Source organism: Salmo salar, chromosome ssa14 (assembly GCF_905237065.1).
Source record: "Salmo salar chromosome ssa14, Ssal_v3.1, whole genome shotgun sequence".
Taxonomy (NCBI): domain Eukaryota; kingdom Metazoa; phylum Chordata; class Actinopteri; order Salmoniformes; family Salmonidae; genus Salmo; species Salmo salar.
The window spans coordinates 82616900-82634268 of NC_059455.1; positions in this window are offsets into that span (position 1 = coordinate 82616900).

A 17369-nucleotide genomic window follows, 5' to 3' on the forward strand; every position below is an offset into this window, starting at 1 on the left:
ATCCCCCCCCCCCCCCCCCAACCCCTCTCTTGGAGCACAGAACATCTGCTGTTTTCATCAGTGCTGGGCTAAATTTAAGAGAAGTGTGGAAGTTGTAAATTCCTCCCCATCTGCCCTGAGTTTCAGGAGTGACAGGTGTATTCTGGTAGAGACCTTAGATAACCTTCCCCAGTAACAGCGCCACTGTCCACCCCACGGTCGCTGTTATGGAGCTCTCCAGCTCCTAAAAAAACTTAAATTAGTTACCTCTGGTTCGTCAGCTATTCCTATGGGGAAAGAATCGGGTTTTTGGATAAACGCCGAAAATAAGGTCAGAGGTTAACACAGGCTTAGGAGATCTTTATGTTTTGTTTTATGATATAATATCAGTCAGTTAACATGATCTTTAGGAATTATGAAGCCTTTATGTGCTTTGTGCTTTTTTAAATGACATAAATGCTAAAATATTCAGCAAAGTGACGTTAGCTGATGAAGATTATCTCATAGACCAAAATGTATAAGATCTTTTAAGCCGGTGTTTACCACAGACCTTATTTTCGGCTTCCTCCAAAAACTCCATTAATTTCCCCATAGGCTTTGTCCAGCGAACCATGGCGTTGGTAGTGCCTACAAAAAGACAGCATTACTATTTCTCTCTTTTTTTCATTTTGTTTGACGAAGCAAAGATGGGGAGCTGGGGGGGTGCTAGAGAGTGCTATGGAATATATGTGTTTTGTTAGAGCGCCACTCAATTTTGAAATCATTTCATATTTATCTTAATCTCTCATGACTTATAACTTCAAACATTGTCTGGCAATATGACAAAAGGAAAAGGCATCAAAAAAGGGGGCGCTCAACAAGATAATTTGGATGAGACAGAAAACAAACCAATGTCAACATCGCCAACCCACGAGCTCCCCACAGAACCTTCTCCAAGTGACTGACTGGCCGTTATAAACTCACTAAGAAAAAAGGTGGACACATGGCTGGCTGATATCTCAAAGAGTATTAGGACTTTGTCTGAAACTGTGAAGGCAACCAAGGGCAGGGTGCATGAGTTTGAGCAGACAGCAGTTCATCACGAGGCCAGGCTACAAGACATTGAGGAACAGTGCAGAACAAAACACTGAAAGTCTGACAGGAAATGCTTGAATTGCATTCAAGACACCCGAACATCAGAATATTTGGGATCCAGGAGGACACTGAGAAAGGGAAACCAATTGAATTTGTATCGGAGCTGATACCAGCACAGCTGGGGAGTGAACACTTCAAAACTCCCATCGTGATCAACCGCGCACACAGATCACAGGCAACAAAGCCAGCCAAGGGCGCGCCAACAAGGCCATTCATCGCACGGCTGCACTATCCCCAGACCAGGGATCTCAAAGCTGGCTAGTCAAAAGTTCCCCTTAACTACAACAGAGCCAGGGTGTCTTTCGACCCAGATCTTACTTTGGAGGTGAGGAACCAACGGAAAGAGTATGATAAGTTGAAGGGCAAAATGCACGGCGGCCAACATCCTATATGGATTCCTCTTCCCAGCTCAGTTTAAGGTGACAGTCGACAGATCAACTGTACGTTTGACAACCCAAAAGAGGCCGAACTGTTCTTGTCAAGCAAGCTCCCTGGCTGAGGATACAGAACTGCTCTGTCAGCCGGCTAAGTGGCCAAATACAGGCCAGGAATGTGTTTTGAATTTTCTGCTGATGTCTTTTCGATCAGAAATGGGGACTTATAATGATGGGTGAGATGTTAGGCTAAACAATGCTACATAAGCAAAGTCACTCAGTAATGAGACGGGAGGGGGGTGGTGTCTGTTTTATGTTCACTTTTAGTACAGGTGGCATGACAAGTTCCTGCACGGCGGGACATTTTTCTTTTGAGTTTTGTATGACGGAAACAATTTGCTCTAAAATAAGAAATGCCACATATTGATCAGGCACAGAGTAGACCTGGTGGATTAAAGATAGTCAGTTGGAACTGCAATGGCTTAGGTCATGTTGTGAAATGAGCCAAGGTTTTTTCTCATCTTAAATCACTGGCCGCTGACACAGTGATTGTTCAAGAAACTCATATTAAACGCTCGGCTTAGGCCAAACTACGAGTCGACTGGATCGATCAGATGTACCAGTATAATTTTGATGAAAAAGCGAGAGGGGGAACAATCCTGATAAGGAAAAACATTCCTTGTATTTACTCATCCTCGATTTCAGATCCTAATGGTCGGTATATTATTGTGGCTGGTACACTGAATTCGATACCAATAACCTTGGTCAATTCATATGGACCCAACTTGGATGATCCATAATTTTTTCAAAGAGTATTTAAAACCATACCAAATATGTCGGATACAAGTGTTATTGTTGGAGGTGACTAGATCCTCTTTTACATAAACAGCTATCAAGGTCATTCCAACAATCAAATGCCAGTGTCTGTCTAAATATATTGATGACTTATCTTAGCATATTTGGAGGCTGACACACCCAACAGATAGGGATTATTCTTTCTTCTCGTCAGTCCATAAGTCATATTCCAGAATTGACCATTTTTTGTTGGACTCAACTAATTTCAGCAGCTGTGTCGGTTACCTGTCACCCGATTCTACTTACAGACCACTCTCCGCTGTCCATGGTTCTTAAACTGGACAATATGTATGCAGGTCGTCGACCGTGGCGCTTAGACGCTCACTTATTGAAAGATGATACTTTTTGTCAGTATTTGAAGGAGCAGATAACGTTTTTCCTTGGAGCTAATGACATGGGGAATGTTGACGACTCTACCCTTTGGGAATCTCTCAAGGCTGTGATTAGAGGTCACATTATTTCATATACATCGGAGAGGAAGAAACGCACCAATACTAGGCTGAAAGAAATTATGAGAGTTAAGCAAACGAGATTTCCTCGAATGCAGTCCTTGAGAAGATCACAAAGTTGAAATATGAATACAATACCATCCTTTCGAAACGGGTGAGCTCTTACTTGCTAGAACGCAACAAAGTTATTTTGAACTGGGTGACAAACCACAAATTATTAGCAAGACAGCTAAAGCACGTACAGGCATCTAGAGCTATTCATAAAATACAAGAATGGTAAAATAGTAACATCTGCAGGATATTAATAAATAATATACTCATAGCTATATCAATCAAAATGCGATGCTACTGATCCACAAATTATGGAACGCTTTCTCACTGAATGTGAACTTCCTAAACCAGGGCGCAGCGGCTGCACTCGATGCCGGCATAACTTTAGAGGAGATTAACACAGTGACAGCACAATTTTCAAACAGCAAGGCCCCTGGGCCCGATGGATCTGTAATAGAATTCTATAAGAAGTACTGCGCCAGTCTAGCTCCACTTCTGTTGCGAATGTCATATCATTCCAAAGAAAATGGCAAACTCATGCAAACACTGCATGAGGCAACTATAGCACTGATCTTGAAAAAAGATAGATTCCATGGAGATGTTGTCTCTATCGCCCCGTTTCGTGGCTCCCCATAGAAAATAAGGTTTTGACAAAAATATTGGCAATCCGATTGAAATAATATATTTCTGACATCATACACCCTGACCAGACAGGTTTTATCCCAGGCTGACATTCACTACCGTTCAAAAGTATGGGGTCACTTAGAAATGTCCTTGTTTTCTATGAAAACATACATGAAATGAGTTGCAAAATGAATAGGAAATATAGTCAAGACATTGACAAGGTTATAAATAATTATTTTTAATTTAAATAATTGTGTCCTTCAAACTTTGCTTTCGTCAAAGAATCCTCAATTTGCAGCTATTACAGCCTTGCAGACCTTTGGCATTCTAGTTGTCAATTTGTTGAGATAATCTGAATAGATCTCACCCCATGCTTCCTGAAGCACCTCCCACAAGTTGGATTGGCTTGATGGGCACTTCTTACGTACCATATGGTCAGGCTGCTCCCACAACAGCTCAATAGGGTTGAGATCCGGTGACTGTGCTGGCCAGTCCATTATAGACAGATTACCAGCTGACTGCTTCTTCCCTAAATAGTTATTGCATAGTTTGGAGCTGTGCTTTGGGTCATTGTCCTGTTGTAGGAGGAAATTTGATCCAATTAAGCGCTGTCCACAGGGTATTGCATGGTGTTGCAAAATGGAGTGATAGTCTTCCTTCTTCAAGATCCCTTTTACCTTGTACACATCTCCCACTTTACCACCACCAAAGCACCCCCAGACCATCATATTGCCGTCACCATGCTTGAGAGATGGCGTCAAGCACTCCTCCAGCATCTTTTCATTTTTTCTACATCTCACGGATGTTCTTCTTTGTGGTACGAACACCACAACTTAGATTCGTCTGTCCATAACACTTTTTTACAATCTTCCTCTGTCTGTGTTCTTTTGCCTATCTTAATCTTTTATTTTTATTGGCCAGTCTGAGATATGGCTTTTTCTTTGCGACTTTGCCAAGAAGGCCAGCATCCCAGAGTTGCCTCTTCACTGTTGATGTTGAGACTGGTGTTTTGCGGGTACTATTTAATGAAGCTGCCATTTGCGAACTTGTGAGGTGTCTGTTTTAGAGGTCGGCCGATTAATCGGAATGGCCGATTAATTAGGGCCGATTTCAAGTTTTCATAACAATCGGTAATCAGTATTTCAAAAAATACACCTTTATTTAACTAGGCAAGTCAGTTAAGAACACATTCTTATTTTCAATGACGGCCTAGAAACGGTGGGTTCGTTTTTGCAACCTTCCGATTACTAGTCCAACGCTCTAACCACCTGCCTTACATTGCACTCCACGAGGAGCCTGCGTGGCAGGCTGACTACCTGTTATGCGAGGGCAGCAAGAAGCCAAGGTAAGTTGCTAGCTAGCATTGAACTTATCTTATAAAAAAACAATCAATCTTAGCATAATCGCTAGTTAACTACACATGGTTGATGATATTACTAGTTTATCCAGCGTGTCCTGCGTTGCATATAATCGATGCGGTGCCTGTTAATTTCTCATCGAATCACAGCCTACTTCGCCAAACGGGTGATGATTTAACAAGCGCTTTCGCGAAAAAGCACTGTCGTTGCACCAATGTGTACCTAACCATAAACATCAATGCCTTTCTTTAAAATCACTACATAAGTATATATTTTTAAACCTGCATATTTAGTTAATATTGCCTGCTAACATGAATTTCTTATAACTAGGGAAATTGTGTCACTTCTCTTGCGTTTCCGTGCAAGCAGTCAGGGTATATGCAGCAGTTTGGGCCGCCTGGCTCATTGCGAACTGTGTGAAGTCCATTTATTCCTAACAAAGACCGTAATTAATTTGCCAGAATTGTACATAATTATGACATAACATTGAAGGTTGTACAATGTAACAGCAATATTTAGACTTAGGGATGCCATCCGTTAGATAAAATACGGAACGGTTCCGTATTTCACTGAAAGAATAAACGTTTTGTTTTCGAAATGATAGTTTCCGGATTCGACCACATTAATGACCAAAGGCTCATATTTATGTGTGTTATTATGTTATAATTAAGTCTATGATTTGATATTTGATAGAGCAGTCTGACTGAGCGATGGTAGGCAGCAGCAGGCTCGTAAGCATTCATTCAAACAGCACTTTTGTGCGTTTGCCAGCAGCTCTTCGCTGTGCTTCAAGCATTGAGCTGTTTATGACTTCAAGCCTACCAACTGCCGAGATTAGGCTGGTGTAACCGATGTGAAATGGCTAGCTAGTTAGCGGGGTGCGCGCTAATAGCGTTTCAAACGTCACTTGCTCTGAGACTTTGAGTAGTTGTTCCCCTTGCTCTGCAAGGGCCGCAGCTTTTGTGGAGCGATGGGTAACGATGCTTCGAGGGTGGCTGTTGTCGATGTGTTCCTGGTTCGAGCCCAGGTAGGGGCGAGGAGAGGGACGGAAGCTATACTGTTACACTGGCAATACTAAAGTGCGTATAAGAACATCCAATAGTCAAAGGTATATGAAATACAAATGGTATATAAAGAAATAGCCCTATAATTCCTATAATAACTACAACCTAAAACTTCTTACCTGGGAATATTGAAGACTCATGTTAAAAGGAACCACCAGCTTTCATATGTTCTCATGTTCTGAGCAAGGAACTTAAACGTTAGCTTTTTTACATGACACATAATGCACTTTTACTTTCTTCTCCAACACTTTGTTTTTGCATTATTTGAACCAAATTGAACATGTTTCATTATTTATTTGAGTCTAAATTATTACATTATTACAAATAAATAAAAATAATTGGACGATTAATCGGTAGCAGCTTTTTTGGGCCCTCCAATAATCGGTATCGGCGTTGAAAAATCATAATCGGTCGACCTCTAGTCTGTTTATCAAACGAGACACTCTAATGTACTTGTCCTCTTGCTCAGTTGTGCACCGGGGCCTCCTACTCCTTCTATTCTGGTTAGAGCCAGTTTGCGCTGTTCTGTGAAGGGAGTAGTACACAGTGTTGTATGAGATTTTCAGTTCCTTGGCAGTTTCTCGCATGGAATAGCCTTCATTTCTCAGAACAAGAATAGACTGACGAGTTTCAGAAGAAAAGTCTTTGTTTCTGGCCATTTTGAGCCTGTAATCGAACCCACAAATGCTGATGCTCCAGATACGGTTTCTCAAATGATTGCCTCGCCTGGTTCACCAACTACTTCTCTGATAGAGTTCAATGTGTCAAATCGTATGGCCTGTTGTCCGGGCCACTGGCAGTCTCTATGGGGGTGCCACAGTGTTCAATTCTTGGGCCAACTCTTTTCTCTGTATACATCAATGATGTCGCTATTACTGCTGGTGAGTCTCTGATCCACCTCTACGCAGACGACACCATTCTGTATACATCTGGCCCTTCTTTGGATACTGTGTTAACAACCCTCCAGACGAGCTTCAATGCCATACAACTCTCCCTCCGTGGCCTCCAACTGCTCTTAAATACAAGTAAAACTAAATGCATGCTCTTCAACCGATCGCTGCCTGCACCTGCCCGCCCGTCCAGCATCACTACTCTGGACGGTTCTGACTTAGAATATGTGGACAACTACAAATACCTAGGTGTCTGGTTAGACTGTAAACTCTCCTTCCAGACTCACATTAAACATCTCCAATCCAAAATGAAATCTATAATCGGCTTCCTATTTCGCAACAAAGCATCCTTCACTCATGCTGCCAAACATACCCTCGTAAAACTGACCATCCTACCGATCCTCGACTTCGGCGATGTCATTTACAAAATAGCCTCCAATACCCTACTCAATAAACTAGATGCAGTCTATCACAGTGCCATCCGTTTTGTCACCAAAGCCCCATATACTACCCACCACTGCGACCTGTACGCTCTCATTGGCTGGCCCTTGCTACATACTCGTCGCCAAACCCACTGGCTCCAGGTCATCTACCAGACCCTGCTAGGTAAAGTCCCCCCTTATCTCAGCTCACTGGTCACCATTGCAGCAGCCACCTGTAGCACGCCCTCCAGCAGGTATATCTCTTATTTACAACTGCGATCTGGCCAAGATAAAGCAAAGCAGTGTGACACAAACAACAACACAGAGTTACACATGGAATAAACAAACATACAGTCAATAACACAATAGAAGAAAAAAGTGTATATACGTGTGCAAATGAGGTAAGATAACCCAGTAATTTGTCACACTCTTAGGATCTGGAAACAGTTTAGGTATTTTCTTAACATACCCAATATATACCTTGACTGCCTAATTTGCCTGATTCATTCTTTCCACCCTGCATTGGATGATATGGTGTTTTCACAGTGGAGGGAGAAGGGGCATTTACATTGATGGTCATTTAGTTTAATTTCAACAGTTACAGGGTTAAGCTAATCATGTAAATGTAATTAACTAGAAAGTCGGGGCACCACAAAAGAGTGTTTATAAAGCTGTTATCTTCCGAATAAACTCTTAAAGACCTAGTAATATTTTACATCAATAGCAGTCAATATTAATCGTAACCTTATTTCAGTCTCATCTGAGAGTTGTAAATTCTTGGTTATCTTCATGAACCCTGGCTACATGTTGAATGAGCAATACAAACTTTGGTTTAATTATTTATTTACTAAATACCTAAATAATCACACAGAATTACATATACACAGAATGCAAATTATGTCATACAGAAAACGTCCCTGGTGGACGGAGCCGACATGACGGCTTGTTACACAAAGAGAGGGGGTTGGGTTTGAGTGAAAGAGCGGGAAGACTGAGGAACAAAGGGAGAAGCTATGCTATCGTAAATACAGTATCTTATGTATTCTAAATTACCGCCCATTTGGAAAAGGAAAATGCAATAAATATTTACTCTGAGCTGCGCTTCGGTAGGTTGGTCGTAGATGCTGGCTGTGTTGCCCAACAGAGATCTTCCTGTCCTTGGAAGAATGTCTCTGATGGTAAATTGGATACGTTGTAGTATCGTCGTTGTGTGTTAGACTGGATCCGTCGTCCGTCCTTTCCTAGCCCACGTTTACAGCAGCCAATGCTAACTCAATGACTAGGAGGTATCACTTCTGTAGTGAATAAGAGTTCAAAGTTCATACCATTTGCAACCAAAGCTCACGCTGAGGTTGGCTTCGTTCTGTAGTTGACATGTTAGTCCTTCTAACGTGGAACCATCGTCCTCACTGCCCTCGGAACAGCTTATTATCTGAATCCTTCTGACATCGGACCGTCGCCCTAATGTACCCGGAACAGCTTATTACCTGAGTCCTTTTAACGTGAGGCTGCAGGCCTCGCGTACTCGGAACAGCTTATTATCTGAGTCCTTTTAACGTGAGGCTGCAGGCCTCGCGTACTCGGAACAGCTTATTATCTGAGTCCTTTTCACGTGAGGCTGCAGGCCTCGCGTACTCGGAACAGCTTATTATCTGAGTCCTTTTCACGTGAGGCTGAAGGTCTTGCGTACTCGGAACAGCTTATTATCTGAATCCTTCTGACATCGGACCGTCGCCCTAATGTACCCGGAACAGGAAGTTACATTGTCGTCAAGGGCTTTATATAGGAAGGAAGAGAAGGGAGTGTTTCATAGTTTATAACCAATGTCTCTTCACATGGGCGGGGCTACTGAGTTGGGCATAGTTCACTCATGAAAACCAAATTCTCTCATTTGGAAGCTAAAATTACATTTCATCTTTTCACAAATAGTTTCATATTTAAACATTTAAATTGCACAACAATTCCATGTGAATCTGATAACTATAATGTGTAGGCTTTCCACGATACAGTTTATGTCATCCTATCATTAGTAAGAATGTCTCAGATGACAACCGAACAGACATCATATACATTAAGTACCAACGCATATTTTCAACTGGTTGGATTACCAAAATATGGTTCCTTTCCCCCCACCTTTTGATGTTCCCAGACTCTATATGTTTAACAAAGGCTTCTTCAAGAGTCCTTCTGTTGAGTCAAGAGAGAGAGGGAAGGGAGAAAGGTATTTATGGGGGGGGGGTCATCAACCTACCCACAGGCCAGCATCATGACAGTAACCTTCCCCAGATCTGTGCCTCGATACAATCCTGTCTCCTTCAACCTCATTTCAAAATGTTTAAACCTGTTTTCGCTTTGTCATTATGGTTTATTGTTTGTAGATTGCTGAGAAAAAATATATATTTAATACATTTTAGAATTAGGCTGTAACAACAAAATGAGTGGCACTCATCTCCCCCAGCGATTCACGGGATAGATGACGAGGAGAGACCAACCTCAGAAATTGCAGCCCAAATAAATGCTTCACAGAGTTCAAGTAACAGACACATCTCAACAACTGTTCAGAGGAGACTGTGTGAATCAAGCCTTCATGGTCGAATTGCTGCAAAGAAACCACTACTAAAGGACACCAATAAGAAAGAGACTTGCTTGGGCCAAGAAACATGAGAAATGGACATTACACCGGTAGAAATGTGTCCTTTGGTCTGGAGTCCAAATTGGGGGGTGGTGGTGGTAGTAGTGGTGGTGGTTGTAGTAGTAGTGATAGTGGTGGTGGTGGTGGTAGTAGTAGTAGTAGTGGTAGTGGTGTTAGTAGTAGTGGTTGGTGGCGGAGGCAGTAGCAGAAGCAGACTAGTTGCAGTAGTAGTTGACTAGTTGTAGTAGTGGCAGCAGTAGTAGTTGACTAGTTGCAGTAGTAATTGACTAGTTGTAGTAGTAGCAGCAGTAGTAGTAGTTGACTAGTTGCAGTACTGGCAGCAGTAGTAGTTGACTAGTTGTAGAAGTAGCAGCAGTAGTAGTTGACTAGTTGTAGTAGTAGCAGCAGTAGTAGTTGACTAGTTGTAGTAGTGGCAGCAGTAGTAGTTGACTAGTTGCAGTACTAGCAGCAGTAGTAGTTGACTAGTTGCAGTAGTAGTTGACTAGTTGCAGTAGTAGCAGCAGTAGTAATTGACTAGTTGCAGTACTGGCAGCAGTAGTAGTTGACTAGTTGTAGTAGTAGCAGCAGTAGTAGTTGACTAGTTGTAGTAGTAGCAGCAGTAGTAGTTGACTAGTAGTAGCAGCAGTAGTAGTTGACTAGTTGTAGTAGTGGCAGCAGTAGTAGTTGACTAGTTGTAGTAGTGGCAGCAGTAGTAGTTGACTAGTAGCAGCAGTAGTAGTTGACTAGTAGCAGTAGTAGTTGACTAGTTGCAGCAGTAGTAGTAATTGACTAGTTGCAGTAGTGGCAGCAGTAGTAGTTGACTAGTTGCAGTAGTAGTTGACTAGTTGCAGTAGTAACAGCAGTAGTAGTAGTTGACTAGTTGCAGTAGTGGTAGTGGTCTTAGTAGTAGTGGTAGTGGTGGCGGAGGCAGTAGCAGAAGCAGACTAGTTGCAGTAGTAGTTGACTAGTTGTAGTAGTGGCAGCAGTAGTAGTTGACTAGTTGCAGTAGTAATTGACTAGTTGTAGTAGTAGCAGCAGTAGTAGTAGTTGACTAGTTGCAGTACTGGCAGCAGTAGTAGTTGACTAGTTGTAGTAGTGGCAGCAGTAGTAGTTGACTAGTTGCAGTAGTGGCAGCAGTAGTAGTTGACTAGTTGCAGTACTAGCAGCAGTAGTAGTTGACTAGTTGCAGTAGTAGTTGACTAGTTGCAGTAGTAGCAGCAGTAGTAATTGACTAGTTGCAGTACTGGCAGCAGTAGTAGTTGACTAGTTGTAGTAGTAGCAGCAGTAGTAGTTGACTAGTTGTAGTAGTAGCAGCAGTAGTAGTTGACTAGTAGTAGCAGCAGTAGTAGTTGACTAGTTGTAGTAGTGGCAGCAGTAGTAGTTGACTAGTTGTAGTAGTGGCAGCAGTAGTAGTTGACTAGTAGCAGCAGTAGTAGTTGACTAGTAGCAGTAGTAGTTGACTAGTTGCAGTAGTAGTAGCAGCAGTAGTAGTAATTGACTAGTTGCAGTAGTGGCAGCAGTAGTAGTTGACTAGTTGCAGTAGTAGTTGACTAGTTGCAGTAGTAGCAGCAGTAGTAGTAGTTGACTAGTTGCAGTACTGGCAGCAGTAGTAGTTGACTAGTTGTAGAAGTAGCAGCAGTAGTAGTTGACTAGTTGTAGTAGTGGCAGCAGTAGTAGTTGACTAGTTGCAGTACTAGCAGCAGTAGTAGTTGACTAGTTGCAGTAGTAGTTGACTAGTTGCAGTAGTAGCAGCAGTAGTAATTGACTAGTTGCAGTACTGGCAGCAGTAGTAGTTGACTAGTTGTAGTAGTAGCAGCAGTAGTAGTTGACTAGTTGTAGTAGTAGCAGCAGTAGTAGTTGACTAGTAGTAGCAGCAGTAGTAGTTGACTAGTTGTAGTAGTGGCAGCAGTAGTAGTTGACTAGTTGTAGTAGTGGCAGCAGTAGTAGTTGACTAGTAGCAGCAGTAGTAGTTGACTAGTAGCTGACTAGTTGCAGTAGTAGTTGACTAGTTGCAGTAGTAGCAGCAGTAGTAGTAATTGACTAGTTGCAGTAGTGGCAGCAGTAGTAGTTGACTAGTTGCAGTAGTAGTTGACTAGTTGCAGTAGTAGCAGCAGTAGTAGTAGTTGACTAGTTGCAGTAGTAATTGACTAGTTGTAGTAGTAGCAGCAGTAGTAGTAGTTGACTAGTTGCAGTAGTGGCAGCAGTAGTAGTAGTTGACTAGTTGCAGTAGTGGCAGCAGTAGTAGTTGACTAGTTGCAGTAGTAATTGACTAGTTGTAGTAGTAGCAGCAGTAGTAGTAGTTGACTAGTTGCAGTAGTGGCAGCAGTAGTAGTTGACTAGTTGCAGTAGTAGTTGACTAGTTGCAGTAGTAGCAGCAGTAGTAGTAGTTGACTAGTTGCAGTAGTAGTTGACTAGTTGTAGTAGTAGCAGCAGCAGTAGTAGTAGTTGACTAGTTGCAGTAGTGGCAGCAGTAGTAGTTGACTAGTTGCAGTAGTAATTGACTAGTTGTAGTAGTAGTAGCAGCAGTAGTAGTAGTTGACTAGTTGTAGTAGTAGCAGCAGTAGTAGTAGTTGACTAGTTGCAGTAGTAGTTGACTAGTTGCAGTAGTAGCAGCAGTAGTAGTTGACTAGTTGCAGTAGTAGTTGACTAGTTGCAGTAGTAGTTGACTAGTTGCAGTAGTAGTTGACTAGTTGTAGTAGTGGCAGCAGTAGTAGTTGACTAGTTGCAGTAGTAGCAGCAGTAGTAGTTGACTAGTTGCAGTAGTAGTTGACTAGTAGTAGTTGACTAGTTGCAGTAGTAGTTGACTAGTAGTAGTTGACTAGTTGCAGTAGTGGCAGCAGTAGTAGTTGACTAGTTGCAGTAGTGGCAGCAGTAGTAGTTGACTAGTTGCAGTAGTGGCAGCATTAGTAGTTGACTAGTTGCAGTAGTGGCAGCAGTTGTAGTAGTTGACTAGTTGTAGCAGTAGTAGTAGTTGAATAGTTGCAGTACTAGCAGCAGTAGTAGTTGACTAGTTGCAGTAGTAGATGTAGTAGTAGGTTTATTCTAGATCTGACTGTAGCTTAAATGATGTAACCTGGGGTCCCTAGCACTAACAACATCCCTGCCAAGCTGCTAGATCCATTATTATCCCTCCTAGAGGCCCAGCCATCAATGACCTTAAAAGACACGTTTCCTGTCGATGCTAAGACTGAACTAATGACGTCTATAAAGCCGTCCGCTTTCACTTTGAGTGGCACCCATCTACCCCAGCCATTCAGGGGAGAGACAACGAGGAGAGACCCATCTCCCAGCCATTTAGGGGATAGATGACGAGGAGAGACAGCGACGCAACATTAAAGATTGATTTTTATTCTGCACACAACAGCTCTGCCGTAAATCATGCGATACTCAGAGGCACACAACAAAAAATGTAATCAGTCTTGTTTACTAGAGGGAAAACAATATGGATGCGAGGTGTGACATGGGGTCTTATCGCTGGCCAGCGGATAGAGGGGGAAGAATTAAACAAGAACGACAGGAAAGAGGGGGATGGCATATTTCATTCCTCAAGAGGAAGGAGGAAAGACGAGGACTTAATGATGTGTGGAAACGGACGAGAAGAGAAGGCCATACGGTACAGTAAAGGGATAGTTCACATCATTGCTCAGCTTTGTCCATCCACAAGTTAATACTAAACAGCCTGGTTGCTCTCTAGGTTTCTTCCTTCTAGGGAGTTTTACCTTGCAACTGTCTCGGCTCGCTCTTTGTGGTCAAGGCAGGGTTACTGTAAACTACAATCAGTCACATCTGAGGAGAGAGGGATGCTCTGGTCTATTGGCCTCCCCGATCCTTAATTAATAGTATGGCTCGTCGTTAGTACTTGGTGCTTAACTCCGCGGTGGGCCTAGCCACCCCACTGCTCGCCCCGACCCTCCGCTAAATTTCACCAATTACTCTAATCATCACAGAGGGAGTGAGGTTTCCTTTGTAAAGGCATTAATTAAGACCTAGCCAAGGCTGGCCATTTACTGCCTTGCCTTTGGTTCACCGAACTCAGTCCTGGGGCGTGTTCAGTAGGGAATACTGTAGCAATACGTTTCGCAACGGGAAATGAAAACTAGCATATCTTATTGGAGTTCTGGTTGTTTCACTCCCTTTTCAAAAACTTTTCTCCCTACTGGACAGGAGTTGGCTCTAGAAAGGGATAGGTCTCCTTCTGGTGCAGACAGGACATGTGGAAGTTCATTAGAGTTACCAGCCTCAGAAATTGCAGCCCAAATAAATGCTTCACAGAGTTAAAGTAACAGACATCAACATCAACTGTTCAGAGGAGACTGTGTGAATCAGGCCTTCATGGTCGAATTGCTGCAAAGAAACCACTACTAAAGGACACCAATAAGAAGAAGAGACTTGCTTGGGCCAAGAAACACGAGCAATGGACATTAGACCAGTGGCCGTTTTACAATATTACAACAAAGTTACAGCAAACAACAAACCCTGTTTTTTTCCCCTCTGACATCATTGCACACGCGAAGAACAGCAGCACATGTACTGCAATCATTTTTTTTACGATTCACAATGCTCCCCATTTTATTTCTTTTATAATATTTTTATTATTTTCCAATATAATAAAAAAAGAGATAAACATTGACATTCTTTTAGTGTTGAATGGGATGGCAAATTTAGAGGACAAAAAAAACTTAACTCACAAATACAAAAATCCTATTAGGTGGAACATATTATAAGACAGCATATAGTCATTACAAGCAGTGTAGTTAAACCAAAAATAAATATTGAGTTCAGTACAGCACAGAGTAGCAGCAGATGATCAACCCATTTATGAAGGGGGAACAAACCATTTATCCAGTATCGGCTGCCATATTTTGTAAAACATTGGACTTCTATTGGAGGTATTGTATCGAATCTTTTCCATATGCATTACATTCCCTAAATCCCGTAACCACATTTCAAAAGGTAGGTACAGTCTTCAATTTCCAAAATTGCAAAATGAGCCTTTTGGCTAATAGAGTACAAAGAGAGACAGTGGTGAGGTGTCTGGGAATATTTTTATAACCTTTGAAATGTAACCTGTGTATCACCTTAAACTGAACAGGGTTGTGTCTGGCATTCACTGAACTGTGGTTTATATTCCTGAGAGTTTCTACCCAGTCCTCATCTGAGATTTCTGAACCAAGTTCCTGCTCCCAAGCCCTTTTAATAGTGTCTGTAGATACTTCTATGTGGGCCTGTAGCACATCATAAAGTCTAGAGACTGACCCTTTTGAATGGGGTTTGACATGGATCAGGCTATCGAATGTAGGATTATTTGGCTTAATGCCACACTGTGGGATATGTGTCCTTAAGAAATTCCTGATTTGGAGGTATCTGAAAAAATGTGTTGCTGGCATATTAAAATAAATCCTCTTAAGGATCCGACCCTTTTTTTCCACTTCAATTTTCGCCTAAAATGACATACCCAAATCTAACTGCCGGTAACTCAGGCAGTGAAGCAAGGATATGCATATTCTTGAAACCATTTGAAAGGAAACACTTTGAAGTTTGTGGAAAGGTGAAATGAATGTAGGAGAATAAAACACATTATCTCTGGTAAAAGAAAATACAAAGAAAAAACAAACAATTTTTTTGTACCATCATCTTTGAAATGCAAGAGAAAGGCCATAATGTATTATTCCAGACCAGGTGCAATTTAGATTTTGGCCACTAGATGGCAGCAGGGTATGTGCAAAGTGTTAGAATGATCCAATGAACCATTGCATCTCTGTTAAAAAATGTTCATCAGAACTGTTCAAATATGCCTAACTGGTTTATTAATAACTTTTCAAGCTCATAACTGTGCACTCTCCTCAAGTTAGATTAACAAGAATTTAAGCTTTCTGCCAATATCAAATATGTCTATGTCCTGGGAAATTCTATTGTTACTTACAACCTGATGCTAATCGCATTAACCTATGTTAGCTCAACCGTCCCGTGGGGGACCCACCGATCCTGAAGAAGGTTAACCTGTTGGGGATAGGGGGCAGTATTTGCACGGCCGGATAAAAAACGTACCCGATTTAATCTGGTTACTACTCCTGCCCAGTAACTAGAATATGCATACAATTGGTAGATTTGGATAGAAAGCACTCTAAAGTTTCTAAAACTGTTTGAATGGTGTCTGTGAGTATAACAGAACTCATATGGCAGTCAAAACCCTGAGACAAATCCTAACAGGAAATGGAAATCTGATGTGTGGAATCACTTCAAACCTTTGCCATTGAAACACACAGGGACTTATTAATCATTTAGCACTTCCTAAGGCTTCCACTAGATGTCAACAGTCTTTACAAAGTGGTTTGAGTCTCCTATGGTAGAAACTGACCCAAAGAGAGGCTTGGGAAGTTGGTCACAGGGGGAGGGCTATTACTACTATGACGCGGGCGCCCATGGGAATCCTTTTGTTCTGAAACGTTTAGTAAGACAATGCAATCGTCCGCCTTGAATATTATTGAAGCTCTGGTTGAAAAAGGCCCTAAAGATTTATGTTATACAACGTTTGACATGTTTGAACGAACGTAAATATATATTTTTTGCACATTCGTGACGACAAGTCCCGCGTGCTTCAGTACATTATGAGTAGCCTTCGGAACGCGCTAACCAGAAGGAACTATTAGGACATAAATTATTAACTTTTTCGAACAAAACTACATTTGTTGTGGACCTGCGATTCCTGGAAGTGCCTTCTGATGAAGATAATCAAAGGTAAGGGAATATTTACAATAGTATATTTGATTTTAGATGGTTCAAAGATGGCGCTAACATGTATCGCCTAGCCTATTTTTCTGAGCATACCACGTCGTTTATTGCAAAGTGTGATTTCCCAGTAAAGTTCTTTTTAAATCTGGCAATGCGGTTGCATTCACGAGATGTTAATCTATAATTCTTTGAATGACAATATTACATTTTAACAATGTTTTCGACTAGTAATTTTGTAAATTGTAGGGCTGATTCACCGGAAGCATTTGAGGGAAAATATTTTCTGAACGTCACGCGCCGATGTAAAATGCTGTTTTTATATATAACTATGAACATTATCGAACAAAAAACAGGACAACGCCCCTAAGCACACAGCCAAGACAACGCAGGAGTTGCTTTGGGACAAGTCTCAATGTCCTTGAGTGGCCCAGCCAGAGCATGAACTTGAACCCGATCAAACATCTCTGGAGAGACCTGAAAACAGCTGTGCAGCAACGCTCCCCATCCAACTTGGCAGAGCTTGAGAGGATCTGCAGAGAAGAATGGGAGAAACTCCCCAAATACTGGTGTGCCAAGCCTGTAGCGTCATACCCAAGAAGACTCGAGGCTGTAATCACTGCCAAAGGTGCTTCAACAAAGTAGAGTAAAGGGTTCTGAATGTAAATGTGATATTTCATTTTTTTTTTGTATATACATTTGCTAACATTTCTAAAAACCTGTTTTTGCTTCATCATTATGGGGTATTGTGTGTAGATTGATGAGAAGAAAAAAATTATGCAATTTTACAATACTACTGTAACTTAAC